The 21181-nt window shown below is 42.5% G+C and overlaps 1 protein-coding gene across 8 annotated transcripts in view; it reads left to right on the forward strand.

Annotated features, from left to right (window-relative positions):
• The window catches only part of ITSN1 (intersectin 1), a 237227-nt gene that overhangs the window by 19189 nt on the left and 196857 nt on the right, over positions 1 to 21181 (forward strand). Inside the window, exon 2 of one of the 8 annotated variants that reach the window (XM_081572904.1) lies at positions 6025 to 6069. The exons of the other annotated variants lie outside the window; for them this stretch is intronic. The gene's annotated coding sequence lies outside the window, so the exon portion shown is untranslated. The remainder of the gene's footprint in view (positions 1 to 6024; positions 6070 to 21181) is intronic. 8 annotated transcript variants of the gene reach the window in all.

Consider the following 21181-nt stretch of genomic DNA (forward strand, 5'->3'; position numbering starts at 1 on the left):
AGATGGTTGGATGGCATCACCGACTCGATGGACGTGAGTTTGAGCAAGCTCTGGGAGTTGGTGATGGACAGGGAGACCTGGCATGCTGCAGTCCATGGGGTCGCAAAGAGTTGGACACAACTGAGCAACTGAACTGAACTGAACTGTCCTCTGTAATGGTCATATCGCCACTCAGTTCTGGCTGCCAAGACTAAGTCCCTTTATCTCTGCATGTTCATACCTGGAGCTCTGACCTTTCTTCTAAGGTCTAACCCTTTATCTGAGTTCCGCCTGTGATCTTTGGGGGCTTCCAACACAGAGGGTCCAACTCAGAGCCCACCACTGCCTTTCTTCTGACAACCTTTTTCTCTGCCTGTATTTCCCATTCTGGTGAATGATGCTGCTATCTGTCCTATTGTTCATTCCTTAGCAATTGTTTATTGAGTACCTGCCATATATCAACAACCATGCTCTAGTATAATAAAAAAAAAGAAAAAGATAGTTTTTGTTTCTGGTTCCAGAGCTCCTACAACCTTTGGACGTCCCTGAGTTGCTAGGAATGCCTTTTGTTATTCAAAATGAACACCTTCCTTGGAGGTCCAGTGGTTAAGACTTGACCTTCCAATGCAGTGGAGGAGGATGCAGGTTCCATCCAGGGTAGGGGAGCCAAGATCCCACATGCCTCACCGCCAAAAAACCAAAACATAAAACAGAAGCTATAGTGGAACAAATTCAATGAAGACTTTAAAAAAGTGGCCCATGTGAAAAAAAAAATCTTAAAAAGAAACTTTTTGGACCTTAACCTGAATTTGTGTTAATGCAGTGCCTTTCAGCTCCCCACTACCACCACCACTTCCTCCGAGGAAGAGGAAGGGACAAACTGGAGACTGAGTTCAGTCTCATGGCCAGGTGTTTAGTCAGTCATGCCAGTGTGACGGAATCCCATCCAGGATTCCTAGAATGATGAGGTTCAGGGAGCTTCTGGTTTGGAGACCACTGAGCTGTGTGGGAACGTGGTCCCCTGTGTTCCATGGAGGAGGAGAGGGTGTGGAGTCTCTGCACCTCCTTTCCCCCACACTCTACCCTCTTAGCCCAAGTGGTTGTTCCTGAGTCATATCCTTTATAATAAAACTGTAATCACCAGTATGGCGATTTCCTCAGTCGTGTGAGTTGTGAATTACTGAACCTGGGGAAACAGGGCTGGGTGTGGTTGTGGGACCCTGTGAACTTGTAGCTTGCCTGGCAGAAGTGCTGGTAGCTTGGGGATCCTTGAGACTTGGGCATCTGAGGTGGGACTGAGCCCTTAATCTGTGGGAAGTGTTACTTGCTCAGTTGTATCCCACTCTTTGTGACCCCATGGATTCTCTGTGCATGGAATTCTCCAGGCAAGAATACTGGAGTGGGTTGCCATTCCCTTCTCCAGGGGATCTTCACAATCCGGGGATTGAACTTGGGTCTCCCATGTTGCAGGCAGATTCTTTACCATCTGAGCCTCCAGGGAATCTGTGGGGTCTGCCTAAATTGAATTGTATGAAACCCAGTTGGTGTTAGAGAACTGTCATTAGCACACATATCTGGACCATAGTCTCTGTAGATATCTATACAGTTGTCCTTCAGTATCTGCATGGTGGTGGAATTGGTTTCACGGCCTGCACATATACCAGAACTCCTGGATAGTCAAGTCTTTCATATAAAATGGCATAGTGTTTGCATAAAACCTATGCACAACCTCCTGAATACTTCAAATCATCTCCAGTTTACTTATAATACCTAATACATGGGCTTCCCAGATGGTGCAATGGTAAAGAATTTGCCTGATGATGCAGGAGATGTAAAAGAAACAGGTTTGATCCCTGGGTAGGGAAGATCCTCTGGAGGAGGGCATGGAAACCCATTCCAGCATTCTTGCCTGGAGAATCCCATGGACAGAGGAGCCTGGTGAGCTACAGTCAATGGGATCACAAAAGAGTTGGACATGACTTAGCGAATAGGCATACACACACCTAATACAGTATAAATGCTACACAAATAGTTGTTGGTGCTCAGCAAATTTGAATTTTGCTTTTGGGAATTCTCTGGAAATTTTCCACCTAAAGCGTGGTTGAATCCATAGCTCAGGGTCCCATGGATGTGGAGGGTTGACTGTATTTGGCATAGACTTAGTACCTATCCCTAAGCCAGATAGGTGGACAGTCAGTTACAATCCAGCCATGCAAGCAGCAGCCAAGTCTCTTTCTGCTTCTGAAGTTGCTAGATTTTGTTGATTCTGCCTTCGCAATATCTTTTGAATTCACCCTTTTCTCTCTTATTTCCACTGTTGTCTTAGTCCTGGCAGTTAGCATTCTTCCCTCCACTGCTTTGCTCTTACTGCCTGCCACCTCCTGACTGGTCTGGCTTCCCTTATCCACTGGGTCTCACCTGCACGAGGCTGCCAGAGAAGTGTATTGGTACACATGCTGCTCCCCTGGGGTTTCATCTCTTACAGGGATGGGTTTCAAACTTGTGCTGTAGTATACTGGGATGTATACTTTTATATACTCTGATGCTGGGAAAGATTGAGGGCAGGAGAAAGGGGCGACTGAGGATGAGATGGTTGGATGGCATCACTGACTCAATGGACATGAGTTTGAGCAAACTCCAGGAGATGGTGAAAGACAGAGAAGCCTGGCGTGCTGCAGTCCACGAGGTCACAAAGAGTCGGACATGACTTAGTGAGTGAACAACAAATGCTTTTGTATACTCTTTAGAAGTTACTGAAGACCCCAAGGAGCTTTTCTTTACATGAGTTTTATCCCTCTTTGTCAGGTTAGTGATTAAAACTGAGAATGTTAAAAATACTAATTTACTTAATGAAAATATCTGTCATAAATCCATTACACACTTAACATAAAAAACAGATTTTTATGAAAATTGTTTTACAAAAGCAGTTTAAACAAAAATTTAGTGAGAAGAGTGACACCATTTTACGTTTTTGTAAATCTCTTTAATGTTTCACTAAATAGAAGACAGCTGGCTTCTCGTATCTGCTCTGTAGAGGAATGTTGTGAAATGTTGTTTTGGTTGAAGTAGTTGATGGAAGTCTGTTTTTAACATAGATACGCAGTTGGAGAAAGCAGGAGTCTTTTAATGTCACTTCCAGAAAACTGTGGTTATTCTTTGATACTATACCAAATTTTTAGCAATGGTGGATTTTTAAGGGTTAGTGGTTGCGTGGAATCTGAAGTTATGTTAGTAAACTCTTCATATTTTGTTACAATAAAATCTGTTGATCTGTCTTGCAATCTGAACGGCTGTTTTACTCCTCTGTGATTTTGTACCATCACGTGTTGGTCATTTGGAAAATGTTGCTTCACTTAGTAATATGGATCTTCCAAATGTGGATATGTTTCATTAAGCAATATCACGAAAGCCCATTGGTTAACTTTACTGCCCATCTTATTAGAAAATTCTCTAAATTTGGGGAAAGCTGTCTGACTCACAATGGGAGATACTGGTTTTCCAAGTTTTAAATTTTTACGCGAAGCTTAACTTTTATCATCAGCATCAAATACTGCCAGTCATTTTTCTTGAAGCAGCAGGCCCACTTCATTTTTGAGAACACACACACACACACACACACACACACACAGGATGTGCTCAGTCTTGTCTGACTCTTTGCGACCCTGTGGACTGAGCCCTCCAGGCTCCTCTGTCCATAGAATTTTCCAGGCAAGAATACTGGTGGATGGCCATTTCCTTCTCCAGGTGATCTTCCCAACCGAGGGATCAAACCCGTATCTCCTGCATTGGCAGGAGGGTTCTTTATCACTGAGTCACCTGCGAAGCTCTCATTTTTGAGAAACTATCTGCCAAGTACTCAAGTGTGAATAACCGTAGTTTTTCTGTTGTCATTCTGCCAAATAAACATTGTGTTTCATGAAAAAAAGTGGCTAGTTCAGCTTGTAACTCATTTGCATAAGTGTGTTTCTTGGTGTGCTGTAGAAGTGGCGATCCAAGGGTTAGGACTCTGCTTTCACTGCCAAGGGCAGTGGTTCAGTCCTTGTTCGGGAAGCTTAACATTCCACAAATTACAGAAATAAAAGAAATGCTTCATGACTCCTGCCCTTTATTCGCACTGATATTAAACACGCATGCTCAAGGACCAAGGTTTAATATAATAATGTTTTTAATAACTCATTGGATGTTCTGACATGAACATTCTGTCTTTAAATGTTTAGAAAATTTATTTAAATGTGATTGTGTGGGAGTAAAGAATACAGTGACTGCTAGTTCAGTTCGGTGCCTCTGTTAAGGTGGCTGTGGTCCTCTCTCCCCCCTGCTTTTGTATCAGTGCAGACATAAATACGGTGAAAAGGGAAAGTGATGTCTGAGTGCTATGATGATTTTGACCTGAATCCCTGATAGGGGCTTGGGAACTCCAGGGATTCCCCGGACCACACCGATTGTTACCTCACAGGATAAAGTCTAAACCTTTACGCAGGGTCTCAAGAGTGCTCTGTGCTCTGTCCCTGTTGATTTTTCTGATTTTTCCTTTTCTCCAGCTGTACCTCACCTTCCCTGACTCCGGCCACCTGCATCTCACAAAGTGGTCCTTTTGTCACAGGCACTTGCCTTGACATTTCATTTCCCCCAACCCAGAATGTTCCTTTCCCCTCTGCCTCCCCCCCTCTGGTTGATACCCTTCTGGGCCTGCTGGGTCTCCCTGAAGTAGAAGGTCCTACCCCAGCTGTTAGTCGTCTTCTGATTCCCATCCCACTTCCCAAATTTTGACCCTTTCCATCTATTCCCTAGATCCCTCTATTTACAATTTTTTTTAAGACTTTTTTTTTTTGATGTAGGCTATTTTTAAAGTTTATTTGGGGCTGTGCTGAGTTATTGTTGCTGTGCGTAGGCTTTGTCTAGTTGCAGCGGTTGGGGTTACTCTCTAGTTGTGGTGCTGCGGCTTCTCATTGCGGTAGCTTCTCTTGTTGTGGAGCACGCGCTCTGGAGCACAAGCTCAATAGCTGTGGCACCGGAGCTCCCAGCAGCGTGTGGGATCCTCCTGGAGCAGAAATTGAACCCGTGTGCCCTGCACTGGCAGGCAGATTCTTTACCACTGAGCCGCCAGGGACGCCTTGGATTTACAGTTCTTCACAATGCCATCATAACAAGGAAACATCCCTCTTGTGATTTAAGCTTTGTTCATGCCTGCTGTTTTGCATGTTGAACCTTCTTAGCCCTAATTCAGAGAAACATTTGAGTAACCAGGTGGTGAGATATTTGTTTAGCGCCTTCTGCTCTATCAGAAATGGTATGATAGACTGCCCTGCCCAATGAATAATCTGATTTCCTTTAATAACTACAGAAACGATCACCATTTTCCTCATTATTAAATGGTAAGGTCTTTTGGCATCATGTAGATTTGGGGTTATATACAGCTAAGTTCAGGAGGAGAAGAGGATGACAGAAGATGAGATGATTGGATGGCATCACCAACTCAGTTGATATGAATTTGAGCAAACTCTGGGAGATGGTGAAGGACAGGGAAGCCTGCAGTCCATGGGGACACAACTTAGGGACTGAACTGAACTAACTGAACCATAGCTAAGTTCGTCAGATAAGTGATCTTTAGATAAGTTATCTGAGTTGTGTTTAGCTTATGTAAAGTATGCTAGTATGCTTTGGAAGACTTCTGGTGATCTGACCTACACCCATCCCCGCCCCACCCCTGATGCACACACCCCTCACCCCCTACCACCCCACCCGTGTGTGTACGTGCACGCACACACACACACATACACGCAGAGGAGTGTTTACTGAGCACCTGTTTCTGCTCTGGGATTTTGCTAGGCACTTTCACATATCCCATCTAAAATGTGTTTCCCACCGTACTGTGAAAAAGTGAAGTGAAGTGAAAGTCGCTCGGTCGTGTCCTACTCTTTGCGACCCCATGGACTATACAGTCCATGGAATTCTCCAGGCCAGAATACTGGAGTGGGGTAGCCTTTCCCTTCTCTAGGGGATCTTCCCAACCCAGGGATCGAACCCAGGTCTCCTGCATTGCAGGTGGATTCTTGACCAGCTGAGCCACAGGGGAAGCCCTTCAGTGAGGTAAGTGGTAAATAGATGATAAATACCTATGTTGCAGATGAGAAAACAGAACCTCACATTTACTACCCTTTGTAGTCATGAAAATATTTACAAATGGCGTATTGGGTAGCTGAACTTAAAAAATTCTTGAGTTACCACGGAAGTAAATAGGAGAGTAACATTATGACACGACCATTTATCAGATAGGCACACTTCAGGGCTTTAGTCCAGCTTTTAATTCTAGAGGAAACAGTAATTGTTCATGATGGATTATTTTAGATATGCCGTAAAGTTCTTTCAAATCCTGAGGTCCCACAACTTCAGGCAGTTGCAGCAATGCTGGAAGTATCAGGCAGTGATGCCTGTAATTATTGCTCAGAAAATGAAATCTGTTAACTCCGGCATTGTGTTCGTATTGATTTTATTATGAAACATATTAATTACCTTTTAGATTTCTTCCCAAGTTTGAGATTCAGTTTACAAACCCATTTACAGCTATATAATTATACTGCAAATTATGGGTTTGAGTTAGATGGACCTTTCAGCCCTGGCTTTGTAGTAACTGAAACCTCTGATAATCACAGTCAAGATGCAGGCCAGATGCTCTTGGAAATAGTCTATTGGCACATTTATCCTATGAATAGGCTTTGTCGGATTCAAAAATCTTAGAAAAGATCTAAATTGGAATGATAAAATGACACTCACCCCTCTGGCTTTTGGCTTCCTTCTTTGTGACATTCCTTAAACCCAGTGAAAGAATTCTGGAACCCAGATTTGTGCAGGCATTGGAGGTTAGAACTTGAAAGTGACAGATCAAAAATGTAGCTACTAGCAGCTTCTAAAAAAGTCTTCAGTTAGGCATCCAGGCAAGGCGTGTTATTTCATGGTTGAGAGGCAGTATAGCAAAGGGATTAAGAGCACAAATTCTGAAGGCAGCCTGCCCCAGCTACTGATTGTATGACCATAAGCCAGCTATTTAACTTTTCTGTACTTATTTCCTCATTTATAAAATGAGGTAGGTCACAGTTCTTGTGGGGTTGCTGTGAGGGTGTTAAAGCACTTGGGATGGTGTCTCATTAAATAATAAGCACTTTTTGAGAAATGACTGTTATTATTTTATCATCATCTGTGATCCAATCCTGGACTCACATTTTAAGACGGAAATGAAGGTATTATCGACAATTGATTCTGTGACCTCTTGTAACTTCTCAGTTGCTCTTTCCATCATCTGGAAGGTTGGCATTTGTCTTAAGCCTGGTAGAGAGGAAAGGACCTCTTAAGCATGGTAGGTTTAAAGTGCTCTCATCTACTGACAAAAAAAATAAGAACTCTTAAAATCCTAGAAGAAAAAGAGATAACCTGATTTAAAAAATGGGCAAGAGACGTGACTAGGCATTTCTGCAAAGAAGATGCCCAACAAGCACATGAGGAAATGTTAAGTGTTTTTAGAGGAAATGGAAATATACAGCATGAGCTGCCACTTCACTCTCATTAGAATGGCTGTTAAAAAGCAACAGTAACAGAAAATAGAGCTTTGTCAAAGATGTGAAAAAATTGGAATTGCTAGTAGGCATGTGAAATTGTGCTACTGCTCTTCCTTGGTAAGCTAAATACACAGTCACATGGCCTAGCAATTCCATTCCTGGGTATGAAAAGACCCAAAAGAATTGAAAACAGGTGTTTACACCAAAATGTACCTGAAATTTTTATAGCAGCACTATTCACAGCAGCCAAAATGTGGAAATACTCACGTCCATCAACTTTTGTCTGTCAGTGGACAAACAAAATGTGGTATATTCTTATAATGGAATATTATTCAGCTATAAAGCAGAGTCAGTGGTGCCTGCCACAAATGGGTGAACCTTGAAAACATGCCAAGTGAAAGAAGCCAGACAGAAAAGGCCATGCATGTACCATAAGATCCATTTGTATGAAATTCTCAGAACCAGCAAATCTACTGAAAGCAGGTTAATATTGATTGTTGCTAGGGGCTGGATATGGGGTTCCTTTCGGAGATGGTGAAATGTTCTAGAACCAAGTGTTGGTGCACAACGTTGTGAATGTTTTACATGTCAGTGAATTGTCCATTTTAAGATGATTTAAATGGTAAGTTTTCTGTTTTTAAAAAAGGAAAAAAAAATAGCATTTTAGCTTACCTAGTGGCAATTTTGTCAGAATATTGAATGATTTTTTGGTGATTTTAGAATGTGATCATTTTCATTTCATATATAGTTCAGTAAAATGTATCATAATTATTCTCTTGTAGAGCTAGAAAAGTTAGAAAATGAAAGCGATGAGAATTTTGATGCTTGTTCTTTCCTTAGTGTCAGTTCAGTTCGGTTCAGTTCAGTTGCTCAGTCGTGTCCAACTCATTGCGACCCCATGAATCACAGCAGGCCGGGCCTCCCTGTCCATCACCAACTCCCGGAGTTTACCCAAACCCATGTCCATCGAGTCGGTGATGCCATCCAACCATCTCATCCTCTGTCGTCCCCTTCTCCTCCTGCCCCCAATCCTTCCCAGCATTAGGGTCTTTTCCAATGAGTCAACTCTTCACATGAGGTGGCCAAAGTATTGGAGTTTCAGCTTCAACATCAGTCCTTCCAATGAACACCCAGGACTGATCTCCTTTAGGATGGACTGGTTGGATCTCCTTGCAGTCCAAGGGACTCTCAAGAGTCTTCTCCACACAGAACAACTGGGCTCGTGCACCACAACTATTGAGCCTGTGCTCTAGAGCCCAAGAACCACAACTACTGAGCCCACTTACTGCAACTACTGAAGCCTGAGCACCCTAGAGCCTGTGCTCAGCAACAAGAGAAATGACCTCAACGAGAAACCCGTGCACTTCAATGAGAGAGTAGCCCCTACTCACTGCAACTGGAGAAAACCCCATGCAGCAACGAAGACCCAGCACAGTCAAAAAATAAATAAATAAAATTACTTAAAAAAAAAAAAAAAGTCTTCTCCAACACCACAATTCAAAAGCATTAATTCTGCAGTGCTCAGCTTTCTTCACTGTCCAACTCTCACATCCATACATGACCACTGGAAAAACCATAGCCTTGACTAGACGGACCTTTGTTGGCAAAGCAATGTCTCTGCTTTTAAATATGCTATCTAGGTCATAACCTTCCTTCCAACGAGTAAGCGTCTTTTAATTTCATGGCTGCAATCACCATCTGCAGTGATTTTGGAGCCCCCCAAAATAAAGTCTGACACTGTTGCCACTGTTTCCCCATCTATTTCCCATGAAGTGATGGGACCATGATCTTAGTTTTCCGAACGTTGAGCTTTAAGCCAACTTTTTCACTCTCCTCTTTCACTTTCATCAAGAGGCTCTTTAGTTCTTCACTTTCTGCCATAAGGGTGCTGTCATCTGCATATCTGAGGTTATTGATATTTCTCCCAGCAATCTTGATTCCAGCTTGTGTTTCTTCCAGCCCAGCGTTTCTCATGATGTACTCTGCATATAAGTTAAATAAGCAGGGTGACAATATACAGCCTTGACGTACTCCTTTTTCTATTTGGAACCAGTCTGTTGTTCCATGTCCAGTTCTAACTGAATACAGGTTTCTCAAGAGACAGGTCAAATGGTCTGGCATTCCCATCTCTTTTAGAATTTTCCACAGTTCATTGTGATCCACACAGTCAAAGGCTTTGGCATAGTCAATAAAGCAGAAATAGATGTTTTTCTGGAACTCTCTTGCTTTTTCGATGATCCAGCGGATGTTGGCAATTTGATCTCTGGTTCCTCTGCCTTTTCTAAAACCAGCTTGAACATCTGGAAGTTCACGGTTCACGTATTGCTGAAGCCTGGCTTGGAGAATTTTGAGCATTACTTTACTAGTGTGTGAGATGAGTGCAATTGTGCGGTAGTTGGAGCATTCTTTGGCATTGCCTTTCTTTGGGATTGGAATGAAAACTGACCTTTTCCAGTCCTGTGGCCACTACTGAGTTTTCCAGATTTGCTGGCATATCGAGTGCAGCACTTGCACAGCATCATCTTTCAGGATTTGAAATAGCTCAACTGGAATTCCATCACCTCCACCAGCTTTGTTCGTAGTGATGCTTTCTAAGGCCCACTTGACTTCATATTCCAGGATTCCTTAGTGTAGGGCTTCTCAAAGTGGAGTGTGGATGCCCTGGGGTTCCTTGAGACCCTTTCAGAGGGTCTGTAAGTTCAGATTATTTTTGTAATGATAGTTAAGATTTGATTTCCCTTTTTTACTCTCATTCTTCCTGTGTTCAGTGTAGTTTTCCAGTAGCTGTATGCACTTGATGACATTGTTCCTTTAGTGGCTAATGGTTTATATGCTTATATCACAGCTGATGTTTCCTGAGTGCCTGCTATGTGTTGGCAGTGTTCTAGGTGTTTCCCCATGTGATAACTCATCTCATCCTCCCCACTTTCTGCAGAGAAAGTACTGTTATAATGGTGAAGTAACTAACCTGTGATCCCAGAACTGGTAAGCTGCTAATCTTGTATTAGGACCTATGCCATCTGACTCCAAAATCTGCACTGTTAGCACTGTATACTATGTCTGTGTGTGCATACTGTATAATAAAAGCTCTCTGGGACTATACATAGACAGTTCCCACTTGGAAGGCCTGCCCACACTTCCCCCTTATTGTAGTACTGTGTGAGGGCGGTAGTGGGGTTGGGAAGCCTGGATCTAGTGCCTCGGGCAGAGGCTCCAGCAAAGATGTGGTTTGCTGATATGTGGGGAGCCTGGATAGGAGGATGGGGAACTGTAGGGGGCCAGACTCCTTGCCCCAGGATGCCTCTGGTCCAGTTTTGTTTTTTTTAACTTTTTATTGTATATTGGGGTATAACCGATTGACAGTGTTGTGATAGTTTCAGGTGAACAGCGAAGAGACTCAATTATATGTATACATGTATCCTTTCTCCCCTAAACACCCCTGGTCCAGTTTTCTAGCTGGATGTTTCCTTCCTAGGGATTGCCTCAGATTATGGCTTACAGGGGCGTCTCTCCCCTTTTCTGCAGTTCTTTGAAATAACTTAGATTTTTCACAGTTTTCTCCTAATCTCTGTCATGGAGTCCTGCATTTACTCCATTCGAATTATTCAGAGGCTTTTTACTACCAGCTAGAAACGAGAGAAACGATTGTGGTGGGGGAGGGTGTTAAAGATAACTTTGAAAAAGAAATTTGGAAATAGATGGTATAGCTATTAGTAGTGGTAGGGATCCTTAGTGAAAATGAGGTCACTCAGTTGTATAGGACTCTTTGTGACCACAAGGACTGTAGCCTACCAGGCTCCTCCATCCATGGGATTTTCCAGGCAAGAGTACTGGAGTGGGTTGCCATATCCTTCTCCAGGGGATCTTCCCAACCCAGGGATTGAGCCTGGGTCTCCCGTGTTGCAGGCAGAGGCTTTACCATCTGAGCTACCAGGGAATCCCTAGGAAAACCTTTGAAAAAGAAACTTGGAAATAGGCGGTATAGCTATTAGTGGTGGTGGGGGTCCTTGGGATTCAAATAAAATAAAAGCCTTTAGCTTCTGAGAATGTCACCTACCTTGCTGGGGCTTCTCCAGGCTTGTCATCTTGGGGCTGGGAGAGGCAGAATAACCCAGGCCTCCCGCTCCGGGTTAGGAGGGGAACGTCGCCAAGAGAATTCCCCAGGGGCTCAAGGGTGTGTCCTCCCACCTCCTCCCATTTTCTCTTCCCTACTCTCAGTCCCGTGGCCCGGGATCCCTTTCCAGGTCCAACATCCATACCGGGGTGATGTGGGAAGTAGGGTGGGGCCTGAGGATCTTCCAGGCAGCTCATGTGACGGGAAGGCTCCATGAGTGTTAAAAATTGGGTGTGATTGGACATTTCCTTAAGGGACTTTCTTTGCTGCGTGGCCACATCCGTTCCTCAGTCCGGAGCCCTGAGAGGGACAGCACAGTCCTTGGGGGGCCAGTGAGAGGCCCAGCCTGCCCAGGAGTTCCTGCAGAAACCTGCCATGGGGCCGCAGGTGGTCCCTCGTACCTGCTTCTTTGAACATCTCTGCTTTAAAAGGCTTTTTAAGCTGGATCCTTAAAGAAATAGTGGGTGGACTCCTTGAAGATGCTGGCTGAAGGAGGTCTGGTGGGGGTGGAGGTGGGGAGATGCTGGCCGGGGCAGGGATGGGGGCGGACACTGCCCGGTTCCACCCTTGATACCCAGGAGTGGACTCAGATTCATGACTAGAGTCCAAACGTTCTGGTTTGTTTACATGTATCAGAAGCAGGGAGAGAAGAAGGTATTTTTGACTATTTTTGCATGTGGATGGAAAAGGGCTGTTTGTGCTGGGTTTTTTTTTTTCATTTAAACTTTTATGTTTGTGGGTTAGTTTCTACTGAAAAGTTGTTTTTATGACACACAAAATATTTATGATGTTAAAATCTATCTGGGCAGTGTGTTCAGCTGCCTGAATCGAGGCTTCTGGCTCATCCGGAATTCCTCTCTCCTTTCACCGCTTGCAATCCAGCCCTATTGATCTGGTTTCATTCTCCAAGTTTCCCCACTCTACCCAGCCACTGCTGTGGTCTGTGACCTGGTATCTCTCCAGCCAGCTAAGCCCTTCTTCCTTATCTTTTTCTATAAGCGCAACAGTTTTCAAACATTTTCATCTTAAATCCCTGCATGCACATAAAATGTACCAAAGGCTATCAGAGAGCTTTTGCTTATGGTTGTTCTCTTTATTGATGTTCCCATGTTAAGATTGAAACTGAAAATTTACCTGTTTTTAACATTTTTATTCATTTAAAACTCAATGAAGTTAGTATAAATAACTCTTTAATGAGAATAACTCTATTTTTCACAACAAAGAATTGTAGTGAGGAGGATGGCCTAGTTCTGCATTTGTGCAGATCTTTTCTATGTCTGGCTTAATAGAAGTCAGCTGGATTCTCCTCACTGCGTACATATTCCCTGGGTCATCACAGCAAGCTCTCAACCTTGTCAGACCCAGCATTCCCTTTTTGTAATGCTTCCTTTATTCTCCCCAAGTGACTCAATGCTAAAGAATCTTCCTGCAAAGCAAGAGACAGGAGTTCTATCCCTGGGTCAGGAAGATCCCTTGGAGACGGGGATGGCAACTCATTCCAGTATTCTTGCCTGGGCAATCCCATGGATAGGGGAGCCTGGGGAGCTATAGTCAATGGGGTCGCAAAGAGTTGGACACAACTTAGTGCCTAAACAACAACTTTATTTTCATCAAGTTAAATTCATCAATAACATACACATAGTTTCAAATCTCTCAACGTGTTGCCCAACTTTTTCTAAAGAAGAAATCAAAGTATTTTACACTACTAGTACCCTACTAGAGTTAGGGTGTATAGTAAAAACTTGCAAAATGTCTTTTGTCTTTATATGTAAAATGGAGTTTGGTTCTAGGCCCAGATAGTTATAAATGGATTTTTTCCCCCTACAGGAATGTCTAGACAGACATTTGAGTCACTTGGGACGGTTCCTTGTATGAGACTGTTCTGAGTAGCTTGTTAAATGCCAGTAGTGCCTCCCAGTGAATGTGACAACCAAAAATACCCCCGCATATTTCTGAACATCTCCCGAGGAGCGGAACATACTTATTGAGAACTGCTGATTAATGGAATCTTGGCTGGGTTAAAAAAAAAAACCAAAACATTTTTTTTTTAATGTTGGATGATCATTTTAAAAAATAATTTGCATTATAAAAGAACTTTAAATTGAGACAGTAATTGCCTATAATCTCTGCATTCACTATAATTAGTATTGATATTTTGTTCCATATTGGCCTTGCCCTTGGTTGTTCTTCTATGGGTAATTTTTCCCATTCAAAAACAGTATCATTTATAAACTGTTTTACTTGGCTTGACGCTACTTGATTTTACTGAACTTGGATGTCTCTTTTTTAGTAGCAACAAAATCATTTTTATTCTTGGCTTTATTCTTAGCATGTGCATAAGTTACTTCAGTCATGTCCTACTCTTTGTGACCCCATGGACTGTAGCCCGCCTGGCTCCTCTATCCATGGCGTTCTCCAGGCAAGAATACTGGAGTGGGTTGCCATGCCCTCCTCCAGGGAATCTTCCTGACTCGGATCGAACCCACATCTCCTGTCTTGCATCTCCTGCATTGGCAGGTGGGTTCTTTACCACTAGCACCACCTGGAAAGCTCTGTTCTTAGCACAATCTCATGTAACATGCGATAGTGCATACTCATATCTCTTTGGCGCTGACATTATACGTGTATGGAGAAGCCAGAGCAGAGCATGGACTCGTGGGGAGTTGGGTGGCCTTGACCAAGTGACTTAACCGCAAGTATTAGAGGTAAGGTATGTGACGTTTCTGTCCTAGGGTGAGTGGAGGTTGCAGTCTAGTCCTTACCAATCTCCAAGTGGACCGCAGGCCTCTGGAGGGCAGGAGGGCTATTTTAGACACGATTTTGTCTCTGGCACTGGCTTACTACCTGACTCTCTGAACTGATGAATGTGGCAAAAAACTTGGTACTTCCTTGGGCTGTGGTTAGACTTTGTCTCATTTCTATCATGCTCCATCACAGATAAGCAACTATATTAACATTTGTTCATATCAAATGCCAATAGATCTTGCCCCAGGTGGGCTCATCAGTCAATTCAAGTATCAATGTTTCGCATATTTTTGGCACACCTGATTGTTGTATTTATGTCTAGGTATGGCTTCAGTGTTGTTATTACGCAGGAGTCTGGTTGATTGATTGTGAGGCCCTGACTGACACGTATAATTAAATGAGTTTGAATTTAGTGTGTTCCTTGAGGAGGCCTAGTGTGTTTACCTCAAAGGCTGTTGAAGGCTTGAAGTGATGTCTCTAGGACTCACTGGTTCCTTTAAGGCATCTCTACAGGTATGGTTTTCTTTGCTTTTTATCTTTTTATTTTTCTTAAATGTTTCCAGCTGTTAAGATTTGAGCTCTAGCAGCTCAGTCCTCTTGAATGATTTAACGTGTTACCATTAGGATTCCGAAAGATGTAAATTTGAAAAATTATTTGACTGTGTTTGGGAGAGTTTCTGGAGGGCTTCCCGGGTGGTAAAGAATCAGCCCACCAATGCAGGAGACGCAGGTTCGATCCCTGGGTCGGGAAGATCTCCTGGAGGAGGAAATGGCAACCCACTCCAGTACTCTTGCATAGACACTTCCGTGGATAGAGGAGCCTGGTGGGCTGCAGTCTATGAGGTCAAAGAGTCGGAGACCGCTGAGCCACTGAGCAAGCAACACACACAGGACAGTTTCTGCGTGCTGAAGGCCCAAAGCAGTACGGGCTGAAACTGAGTCTCCAATTTGACCACACATCAGAGTCAGTGGGAGGATCTTGATAAAGCACATTGTTGAGTCCTAGCCTGTTTCTTTTTTTAAAATTTTATTTATTTATGGCTGTGCTGTGTCTTCATTGCAGAGCACGGGCTTCTCATTGTGGTGGCTTCTCTGGTTGTGGCTCAAGGGCTCTGGAGGGTGGGCTTCAGTAGTTGCAGTACGTGGGCTCTAGAGCACAGGCTCAATAATTGTGGCTCATGGGATTTGTAGCTCCGTGGTATGTGGGATCTTCCGGGACCAGGGATCAGATCCGTGCCTCCTGCATTAGCAGGCAGATTCTTTACCACTGAATCACCAGGGAAGCCCCCTACCCTATTTCGTATTCTCTAGGTCTGATGTGGGCCTAAGAATCTGCATTTACCAGCTCCCTGTTTATGGTGGAGCTGCAGGTCTAGGACCAGACTTTGAGAGCCATGGAGCTGAGGCTTTGAAGTCCACTAAAGGTAATAACTGGGTAGGAGGTATGAGATGCAGTGTATTTCATATTTCAGGAGAATCCCTTTGTGCCCTCTAAGCTAGTTGGAATTACAAAGAAAAAGTGGTTTTGGTACATGAAGAAAAAGGACATAAACCCTTTAAAATACTGTGTGATAGTTGTAATGATTATTTAACTTCAGATAACAAAAGATTGGAAAATCATTTTTGGTTACTTTACTTTTTAAAAAAAATAAGAGTAGTGCATGTTCATAATGAAACGTATGTAAATACAGAGAATTTTCTATTCTAGAAGGGAGGAAAATTTTCCCCAAATTATATTTTATCATTTGAAAATATCTCCTATTAATTTTTTGGTAATTTTTATTGAATTTATCTTTTACACATAGGGTTTTTAGTTTTGTTTTCCCCCCAAACTACAAAGCTTTTATTTTTGAAAGCTATATGCTCATTGTAATGAAAGAAAAAGATCGTAAAGAGCATGTAAGTTTTCTAGACACAACCAGTGTTAATTTCCTATAATTTATCGTTAGTGATTTCTTTATATGAATATTCTTATTGCTATGTATTATTCTGACCATATGATTTTAAAACCCATATTTAAGGTGCAATATCTTTTCATGTCATTAGATGTGATAAGCATCTGATAAATATAATTTGTGCCTAAATCTTTCCCATCAACCCTCCGATACCCCTGCCTTTTGGATGAATTCCCTGAAGTGGAACTGGTAGATCAAAGAGCATGTAAAATCTAAGGCTTCTCTGGTGACTCAGATGGTAAAGCATCTGCCTGCAATGCAGGAAACCCGGGTTCGATCCGTGGGTCAGGAAGATCGCTTGGAGAAGGAAATGGTAACCACTCCAGTACTCTTGTCTGGAAAATTTCATGAACAGAGGAGCCTGGTAGGATACAGTCCTTGGGGTCACAAAGATTCGACACAACTGAGTGACTTCACTTACCAAGTTGTCTTCACAAAGAGTTTAGTAATTACTGTCCAGACTCCAAGTCTACACTCATTGCTATTTTAATATTTATGAGCTTGATAGGTGAAAAATACTGTCTCCTTGTTTTAATTCCTTCTACTGATAAGAAGTTTAGCACTTTTTTTCTATGTGTTAATTGTTCACTTATATTTCTTCTCTTTTGAATTTTCTCTTTTGCTTCTCACAGTTTCTTTTTGGGGTTAATCTTTTTTTTCTTAATTTCTTATATAAATATGCAAGGATATTTCCTTATTCCCAGTTTTTCATTTCCTTTTAAAATTTGTGATATTTTCTTTTCTAGAAGTATTTAAACCTCTCTCCCCTCAATCTGCCATTGTCTTAATTATACATTAAGAATTTCTGCCCTTGGTCAAATAAGGAAGCCCTCTCTCACTTAGATTTTATAAATGTTAACCTGTATTTTCTTCTTGCATACTTTCATGGTTTCTTTTTTTTTTTTCCACTAGAATCTTTAACCTATCTGTAATTTGTTTTGGTGTCAACAAATTCTAGTGTGGGCAAATGCATTTTACATTTTCTTCATTTGATTTTTTGGCCACACTATGCAAAGTTAGTCAAATTGAGGTTAAGTTGGAGGTGAGCATTGAGTTTTCATACTGCTCTGTGGAGCACTGGGATTTCAGAGAAGACTTGAAGTCTTTGCCATAGGAATAGAGGTATGTGAGTATTTCCAGCTCCAACTTCTCCCCAAAATATACAGACGTCAATGGCCAACGAGGTACCTATTGGGCAGATCTTCTTGGGCACCTAATTACAGGCTCTTTAAAATTAACATGGTCAAAACAGAGTTCTTTTTTTTAAAAATTCATTTTATTGAGATATAGCTGGTTTACAGCATTGTGTTAGTTTCTGGTGTTCAGCACAATGATTCAGTTATATACATATATGATAGTTTGCATCTGCTAATCCCAAACTCCCAATCTATCCTTCCCTCCCCTCATCCCCTGGCAACCACAAGTCTGTACTGTATGTCTGTGAGTCTGTTTCTGTTTTGTAGATAAGTTCTTTTGTGTCATATTTTAAATTCTACGTGTAAGTGATGTAATGTGGTATTTGTCTTCCTGGCTTCACTGCTATGATAATCTCTAGTTGCACCCATGCTGCAAATCAGCATTTCATTCTTATGGCCGAGTGATATTCCATTGCATAAAGATACCACATTTTCATTCTTCTGCTGATGGATGTTTAAGTTGTTTCCATGTCTTGGCTATTGTAAGTAGTGTTGCTGTGAGCACTGCGGTACAAATATCTTTTCGTCTAGATAAATGCTCAGGAGTGGGATTGCTGGATATGTGGTAGCTCTATTTTTAGGTTTTTAAGGAACCTCCATACTGTTTTGCATAGTGGCTGCACCAAGTTACATCCTTACCAACAGTGTAGGAGGGTTCCCGTTTCTCCACATCCTCTTCATTTTTGTCATTTGTAGACTTTTAAATAATGCCCATTCTGATTGGTGTGAGGTGGTACCTTATTGTGGTTTTGATTTGCATTTCTTTAATAAATAGAAATGTTGAGCATCTTTTATATGCCTACTGACCATCTGTAAAAACAGAATTCTTGATGCTGTCCCCAGTCTAATCTGTACATTCTAGACCTTTCTGTGCTGTAAATGGTGCCCTCATCCACCCCGTTATACACCCAGAAACATCACAGCTCTCCTTGATTCCTCTGTTTTCTATGTACTCTATATATCTATTCCATTGTTAATTTCTGTGGGCTTTCTGTTTAAAATATATCCCGAATCCAACCACACCTCTTGTTTCCACTGTTAAAATGTTACTCCTGGCCACCACTGCCTCTCAGATGAATATCTGCCATGGTCTCCTCGCTAGTTTTCTTGATTCCATTCTGCCTGTGTGGAATCTGTTCCACACAGCAGCTTCTGCACTGTAAATGAGGTCAAGTTGTTCCCTTGCTCAAAGCCTTTCAAAGCCTTCCCATTACACTTAAATCCAAGCCTCGCTTTAGGAGATGCTTGTATTCTGGCCTCCGTTGCCTTTCCAATTTCTTCTGTTTCTATGCTCCTTTGGTTCCCTTTGCTCCAGCTGGACTGGCCTCTTTCTATTCCTTGGATAGGTTCTTTTCCTTCCATGGATCTTTGCACTGACTGAACCTTCTCAGAAACGACCCCAGTTCCTTTAAGAGAGGTTCCGCTTGACTACCCAAGCACACAAAGAAATCCCACATACCACCTCCAGGCATCATCAGCCTTGTTCCCCTACCTCATTTTCTTTGGAGTGGTTCTCTATGTGTGAAATGGTCATATGTTTTATTTTCCTTGTTAGCTTACTTGCCATTCTTGGGTGTAAGCTCCCTGGGGTCAGAGACTCTGTTTTGTTTCCGATTCCCTGTGCTTGGTCCAGGGCCTGGCTCATTGTGCTCCTTCCTGGTGGGACGTAGCCGTTTGTGAATCCACTCCCAGCCTGTGGCCTTGCCTTCAGTCAGTCAGTTCAGTCGCTCAGTTGGGTCCAACTCTTTGTGACTTTGTGGGCTGTAGCACACCAGGCTTACCTGTCCATCACCAACTCCCGGAGCTTGCTCAAACTCATGTCCATCGAGTCAATGATGCCATCCAACCGTCTCATCCTCTGTCATCCCCTTCTCCTCCTGTCTTCAATCTTTCTCAGCATCGGGGTCTTTTCCAGTGAGTCAGTTCTTCGCATCAGGTGGCCAAAGTATTGGAGTTTCAGCTTCAGCATCAGTCTTTCCAATGAATATTCAGGACTGATTTCCTTTAAGACAGACTGGTTGGATCTCCTTGCAGTCCAAGGGACTCTCAAGAGTCTTCTCTAACACCACAGTTTAAAAGCATCAGTTCTTCGGTGCTCAGCTTTCTTTATAGTCCAACTTTCACATCCATACATGACTACTGGAGAAACCATAGCTTTGACTAGATGGACCTTTGTAGGCCAAGTAACGTCTCTGCTTTTTAATATGCTATCTAGGTTGATCATAGCTTTTCTTCCAAGGAGCAAGCATCTTTTAATTTCCTGGCTGCAGTCATAATCTGCAGTGATTTTGGAGCCCCCCAAAATAAAGTCTCTCACTGTTTCCATTGTTTCCCCATCTATTTCCCATGAAGTGATGGGACTGGATGCCATGATCTTTGTTTTCTGAATGTTGAGTTTTAAGCCAACTTTTTCATTCTCCTCTTTTCACTTTCATCAAGAGGCTCTTTAGTTCTTCTTCACTTTCTGCCCTAAGGGTGGTGTCATCTGCATATGTGAGTTTATTGATTTTTCTCCCAGCAATCTTGATTCCAGCTTGTGCTTCATCCAGCCTGGCATTCCGTGTGATATACTCTGCATATAAATTAAATAAGCAGGATGACAATATACAGCCTTGATGTACTCCTTTTCCTATTTGGAACCAGTCTGTTGTTCCACACCAGTTCTAACTATTGTTTCTTGACCTGCGTACAGATTTCTCAGGAGGCAGGGAGCATCATCTGGTATTCCTATCTCTTTCAGAATTTTCCACAGTTTATTGTGATCCACACAGTCAAAGGCTTTGGCATAGTCAATAAAGCAGAAGTAGATATTTTTCTGGAGCTCTTGCTTTTTTGATGATCCAAGGGATGTTGGCAATTTGATCTCTGGTTCCTCTGCCTTTTCTAAATCCAGCTTGAACATCTGGAAGTTCACGGTTCACGTATTGCTGAAGCCTGGCTTGGACACTTTGAGCATTACTTTACTAGCGTGTGAGATGAGTGCAACTGTGCGGTAGTTTGAGCATTCTTTGGTATTGCCTTTCTTTGGGATTGGAATGAAAACTGACCTTTTCCAGTCCTGTGGCCACTGCTGAGTTTTCCAAATTTGCTGGCATATTGAGTCAAGCACTTTCACAGCATCATTTTTTAGGATTTGAAATAGCTCAGCTGGAATTCTATCACCTCCACTAGCTTTGTTCGTAGTGATGCTTCCTAAGGCCCACTGTACTTCCCATTCCATGATGTGTGGCTCTACGTGAGTGATCACATCATTGTGGTCATCTGGGTCATGAAGATCTTTTTTGTATAGTTCTTCTGTGTATTCTTGCCACCTCTTCTTAATATCTTCTGCTTCTGTTAGGTCCATAGCATTTCTGTCCTTTATTGAGCCCAGCTTTGCATGAAATGTTCCCTTGGTAGCTCTAATTTTCATGAAGAAATCTCTAGTCTTTCCCATTCTATTATTTTCCTCTATTTCTTTGCATTGATTGCTGAGGGAGCTTTTCTTATCTCTCCTTGCTATTCTTTGGAACTCTGCATTCAAATGGGTATATCTTTGCTTCTCTCCTTTGCCTTTAGCTTCTCTTTTTTTTCTCGGCTATTTCTAAGGCCTCCTCAGACAACCATTTTGCCTTTCTGCACTTCTTTTTCTTGGGGGTG

The sequence above is a fragment of the Giraffa tippelskirchi genome, chromosome 2 (genome assembly GCF_054371585.1).
Source record: "Giraffa tippelskirchi isolate mGirTip1 chromosome 2, T2T-mGirTip1v1.2.pri, whole genome shotgun sequence".
Classification (NCBI taxonomy): domain Eukaryota; kingdom Metazoa; phylum Chordata; class Mammalia; order Artiodactyla; family Giraffidae; genus Giraffa; species Giraffa tippelskirchi.